Below are 6131 nucleotides of genomic sequence, written 5' to 3'. Positions count from 1 at the left end.
AAAGCCCTGACCTCAATCCTATAGAAAATGTGTGGGCAGAACTGAAAAAGTGTGTGCGAGCAAGGTCTACAAACCTGACTCAGTTACACCAACTCTGTCAGGAGGAATGGGGCAAAATTCACCCAACATATTGTGGGAAGCTTGAGGAAGGCTACCCAAAACCTTTGACCCAAGTTAAACAATTTAAAGGCAATGCTACCAAATACTAATTGAGTGTATGTAAACTTCTGACCCACTGGGAATGCGATGAAAGAAATAAAAGCTGAAATAAATTATTCTCCCTACTATCTTTCTGACATTTCACAGTCTTAACATAAAGTGGTGATCCTAACTGACCTAAGACAGGGAACTTTTACTAGAATTAAATGTCAGGAATTGTGAAAAACTGAGTTTAAATGTATTTGGGTAAGGTGTATGTAAACCTCCGACTTCAACGGTATATCTCCCTGACTAACTTCAAGCATCAGCTATCTGAGCAGCTTACCGATCATTGCAGCTGTACATAGCCCATCTGTAAATAGCCCATCCAACTACCTACAAATCAAATCAAATCAAATGTATTTATATAGCCCTTCGTACATCAGCTGAAATCTCAAAGTGCTGTACAGAAACCCAGCCTAAAACCCCAAACAGCAAGCAATGCATGTGAAAGAAGCACGGTGGCTAGGAAAAACTCCCTAGGAAAAACTCCCTAGAAAGGCCAAAAACCTAGGAAGAAACCTAGAGAGGAACCAGAATATGAGGGGTGGCCAGTCCTCTTCTGGCTGTGCCGGGTGGAGATTATAACAGAACATGGTCAAGATGTTAAAATGTTAATAAATGACCAGCATGGTCAGATAATAATAATCATTGTAGTTGTCGAGGGTGCAACAAGTACGTCCGGTGAACAGGTCAGGGTTCCGTAGCCGCAGGCAGAACAGTTGAAACTGGAGCAGCAGCATGGCCAGGTGGACTGGGGACAGCAAGGAGTCATCATGCCAGGTAGTCCTGAGGCATGGTCCTAGGGCTCAGGTCCTCCGAGAGAAAGAAAGAAAGAGAGAAAGAAAGAGAGAATTAGAGAGAGCATATTTACATTCACACAGGACACCGGATAAGACAAGAGAAATACTCCAGATGTAACAGACTGACCCTAGCCCCCCGACACATAAACTACTGCAGCATAAATACTGGAGGCTGAGACAGGAGGGATCAGAAGACACTGTGGCCCCATCCGATGATGCCCCCGGACAGGGCCAAACAGGCAGGATATAACCCCACCCACTTTGCCAAAGCACAGCCCCCACACCACTAGAGGGATGTCTACAACCACCAACTCACCGAAGACAAGGCCGAGTATAGCCCACAAAGATCTCCGCCATGGCACAACCCAAGGGGGGCGCCAACCCATCCCCATATTGTTTTATTTACTTTTTTGTTCTTTTGCACACCAGTATTTCTACTTGCACATCATCATCTGCACATCTATCACTCCAGTGTTAATAACACTGGATTTTTTTATTGTGTTATTGACTGTACTTCTGTTTATTCCATGTGTAACTCTGTGTTGTTGTTTGTGTCGAACTGCTTTGCTTTATCTTGGCCAGGTCGCAGTTGTAAATGAGAACTTGTTCTCAACTAGCCTACCTGGTTAAATAAAGGACTTGTTCTCAACTGGCCTACCTGGTTAAATAAAGGACTTGTTCTCAACTGGCCTACCTGGTTAAATAAAGGACTTGTTCTCAACTGGCCCACCTGGTTAAATAAAGGACTTGTTCTCAACTGGCCTACCTGGTTAAATAAAGGACTTGTTCTCAACTGGCCTACCTGGTTAAATAAAGGACTTGTTCTCAACTGGCCCACCTGGTTAAATAAAGGACTTGTTCTCAACTGGCCTACCTGGTTAAATAAAGGACTTGTTCTCAACTGGCCCACCTGGTTAAATAAAGGACTTGTTCTCAACTGGCCTACCTGGTTAAATAAAGGACTTGTTCTCAACTGGCCCACCTGGTTAAATAAAGAACTTGTTCTCAACTGGCCTACCTGGTTAAATAAAGGACTTGTTCTCAACTGGCCCACCTGGTTAAATAAAGGACTTGTTCTCAACTGGCCTACCTGGTTAAATAAAGGACTTGTTCTCAACTGGCCCACCTGGTTAAATAAAGGACTTGTTCTCAACTGGCCACCTGGTTAAATAAAGGTGAAATAAATGTTTTTGTTTATAAAAAAAAAATGTCTGACATCAATGTGTGAGCAACTACAATAATTGAATATGGTCAATTTCAAACATTTGTATATAACATAAACATACTGTTGACATGTAGGCTATGGTGTAATGGAATGGTTTGCCTTGTGTGGTAGGTTTTGTGGGTTTTGACACTCTTATGTAGGTGTTATAACCAGCCATAAAATAACTCAATATATGTCACAACAGGTCCAAATATGTGTCATAACAGTGTTATGACCATATTATAACAGGCTATGACAAGTTATGTCAGCTGTTATGACATATTATGACATGGTTATGACTGTGTCATAATGTTTTATGACGCTGGATGTCAAGTACAGTGTTACCAAAGTGAGTCGTAAACAGCAAATGTGAGTCAACAACAAACAACAACAACTATGACGGTATCACATTTTTTAAATAACACACTCTGATGCGGCATTTATATGCACCTCATTTACTTTCAATAAACCAAATTGACGCACAAATTATAGATGTGCTGTGTCCTGTTCTGATTTCATAATTCATACCCTATGAAATGATTTATCCCTCAGATGGTCTTCTCTGATACTAGTTGGCTGTGGCTGAGCTCCAGATGGGGTCAGGGTTAGGGTTTGGACACGATTCCAATAATGGGTTGGCATGAACAGAGATTTTGCAATCTCTCCGATTTTCGGGAATCAGAACTGAAGCTGTGTCCAGCAAAATTCCCAGCGGTGGGCAGACAGGGGGTGAGTTCTCTCCTCAGCAGATATAAGGCCTTGGTCCTATAACTTCTCACGGAGTACATCGTCTTTACAGAGGAGACACAGCTCAACATACAAACTGATAAACAGATATTTCCATCAAAATGTGGTATGTTATACTTTTCATATTCTTTCTTCAACAAAACCCTAGTTGCCTGGCAATTGTTGTCATTGCAGTACCAATCCAAATGAATCTCTGAAATGTCTTTGGACAATGGATCTTTGTAAAATGGCAGGGAAACACAGCTACTTAAATCTTTCAAAAAACATTCAAATTGCTCTAGCTAGAGACCTTTTCTAAATATAGGTTAACAAGCAAGCCCAGAGACTTCCTAAGTAAAGGAACCGTTAGTTGTGGTACTAGTGAGTGTTTGGGAGCTGTCTGTCAGTTGGCTCTGTGTGTGTGTACTGTACTTATGTGTTCCTTCTGTCCGCAGGTCATCCCTGGTAGTGCTCCTCGCGGCCTCCTGTGTCTGTCTGGAACAGGACAAAATCAAAATCAAAATCAAAATCAAAACCAAATCAATTGATGAGATGTCAGACAATTCAGGTAGCTATCTGTCTAACTGACACATAACCAACTCCCTGCCTTATGCCAATACGGGCTTACTTTTTCTGATTTAGATTGAAATGTCAACAAAGTGAGAGGGATGAAACGTTTTCAAACAAAAACATGTACATTTTAAAGATCATTGACAACCTTTCTTGTCCCATGTCTATGTTAAGGTGGGTGTTAGTGACACCATTGATGCAGAATATCGCCCAAAAATATTGGACTTACACATTACACGTGTGTTTTCACACGTGCAATTTGTCTATTTCCGAAACATATTATATTTGCTGGCCCATTGTGACTGGTTCGTGTAAGGATATCACTCACATTTCAATTACACTGTCACTCTCATCGGATGTTCTGAAGCCAATCTTCACTATGGATCCCCTTACGCAACTCTGAGCTGAGCAGACACAAGCTGTTCCTATTCAGCCTGTTGGAGAATACAGTAGCTGTGGCCAAAATGAGGATGTCACCATCACTTTCAAGTGAGAACCTTGTTAAGTCTCACGGCTCACAGCTATTATCCCGATTATCTTAAAAATCGATTCAGCAGCGACACACATGAGATGACAGGGATCAAAGAGAAGGCAAGCAGGGAGGAAAGGAAGGAGAGATCCTCAGTCTCAGCTTCCTCCAAGCTGGATGGTAAAATATGTCATTAGGAAAATCTACAGAGCATGAAAGCCTTGAAAAGTAAAATTCCTCAAAATCCACCTCTCATCAAACGTTTCAGGAAAATGTTTGAGAAGAGAAATGACACTAATTCCATCCTCATCTAGGTTTCTGCGTATTGTGACCTCCAAGGTAATTCTGTGAAAGCTAGCCTTGTCTGGCTCAAGTCATGACAACACTTATTTTTTTAGATAATAGTAGATGATTAATGAATTTACTGAACTTTTGTCAGGTCAAAGCTAAAAGGTTCCAGAAAGCTACTACCAAATGCTATGTGTATTCAAGTGAATAGTGTTGATTTTAGCAAACTCAAACTCAAACTAAAACAAAGGCTGGAATTGTATTGAGGCACATTTCATTTTTCTGCAATAATCTTTTATGGTTGTGTTTGAGTTGCACAGCAGTAAGTGCTAGGTGGTGCTGAGTTGGGGATGTTTTAACCATATAGAGATTGTATAGAAATAATGTTGTTGTGTTTCTTGCCCAGACCTGCGCTTCAGGCGTATGGTTGGGGGCACCCTGGCCCCTCATGTCCCCTGGCAGGCCATGGTCTATCTGAGTAAAAACGTCATGAACGGGGGCTTCGCTTGGGGGAGCTCTAATCTCTGACCGCTGGGTCCTGACCGCTGGCAGGAACTTGTTTGTCAGGAAGAGTAGGCAGGACACCCAGGGGAAAGAACCAATCATCCCCAAGGTGTACCTAGGCATCACGCGATACTCCCAAGCCAATGACTCCAAAGAAGTTGCTGTAGAAAAGGTGAGCTAGTATACCCATTACCATCTCTTTCAAACAATATACAGACAATTCAGTATTTACAGCAAGCAGAACTGCACTGGGCTCTCTCACCTACATCATCATTTTCAGTCTTATAGGTAGTTAGAGCACAAATACAGTAGATCGTCAAAAAAAGGTCCTATGAATTATTCCCTTCCCCTTCTAGGTGGTTCTGCACCCAGGCTTCCAGAGCGTGTCAGACTGGGACAACGACCTGGCTCTGATTCAGCTGAAGGAGCCATTCACCTTGAGCGAGGCTGTGATGCCCATCCCTCTGCCTGAGAGGGGTGAGGACCTGGCTGAGGCAGCCCAGGAGAAAGGCATCATCACAGGCTGGGGTTGGGGGTCCACTTCACCCCCGCTGAGTCACTGAAACACCTGGTATTGCCTGTGGCATCGCATAGCTTCTGTAAGGCAGAGTACAACCGTGGTGGCAGCACTCCAACCATAGACGACAACATGTTCTGTACTGGAGCCAGCAAGTACCAGGAGAATGTGTGCTTTGGGGATGCAGGCGGTGCCCTGGCAGTCCAGGACCCCAAAGACGGCAGAGTGTATGCTGCAGGGATCCTGTCCTTCGATAAGGCCTGTGCCGTGAGGAAATACGCTGTCTACATGAAGCTCTCTGCCTACATGCCTTGGATCAACAGTGTCCTCAGGGGTGACAGTGAGAAATCAGCCAGTCTCCGCTCCAGTGTAATGTCTGAGATGTTTTCGAGGCAGTTGTAGCCTCCACTCAGCACAGTTTCAGATATGAGAGCCGGGGCTCATAATCTCCATTATGCCTTTGCTAACAAAGTAATTTTCTGACTTGATCTTGTAAAACTCTCTCAAGTTTCGACTTTCATTGAGTGTGTGCCCCCGCCTGATTGAGTGTGTCTTCCGATGTTGATTTCAAAGGATTTTCAATAAATTAATCTCTCCTAAGAAGTTTGGTTTCCGATGTTTCACCTTATAACTTTTATTCACATTTTCTTCAACTCATTTTAGAATGCTGGGAAACATGTTTTAGATCATCTCTACAAGCTGGAACCTTAGAGCATGTTAGAGCCATTAAAACAAGTAGCCTACAGCTAGGACATGAGACGATTTTGAAGTTCATTTAAGTAATGGAATTATTAAGGAAAATTGTTATCTGGCCAAGGAGGATATTGTGTTGAGACCAGCAAGGGTTTTTTA

General features: G+C 42.8%; 1 pseudogene across 1 annotated transcript; it reads left to right on the top strand.

The window, feature by feature from the left end:
- Nucleotides 1–2784: 2784 nt before the first annotated feature.
- LOC106594032 (haptoglobin-like) lies at nucleotides 2785–5882 on the top strand (annotated as a pseudogene). Its single transcript, XR_006763542.1, has 4 exons — nucleotides 2785–3058; nucleotides 3387–3499; nucleotides 4665–4934; nucleotides 5119–5882. The product of XR_006763542.1 is annotated as a haptoglobin-like (transcript).
- Nucleotides 5883–6131: the final 249 nt, after the last annotated feature.

The sequence above is a fragment of the Salmo salar genome, unplaced genomic scaffold, assembly GCF_905237065.1.
Source record: "Salmo salar unplaced genomic scaffold, Ssal_v3.1, whole genome shotgun sequence".
Classification (NCBI taxonomy): Eukaryota; Metazoa; Chordata; class Actinopteri; order Salmoniformes; family Salmonidae; genus Salmo; species Salmo salar.
This window is presented reverse-complemented; position numbering and strand designations above follow the sequence as displayed.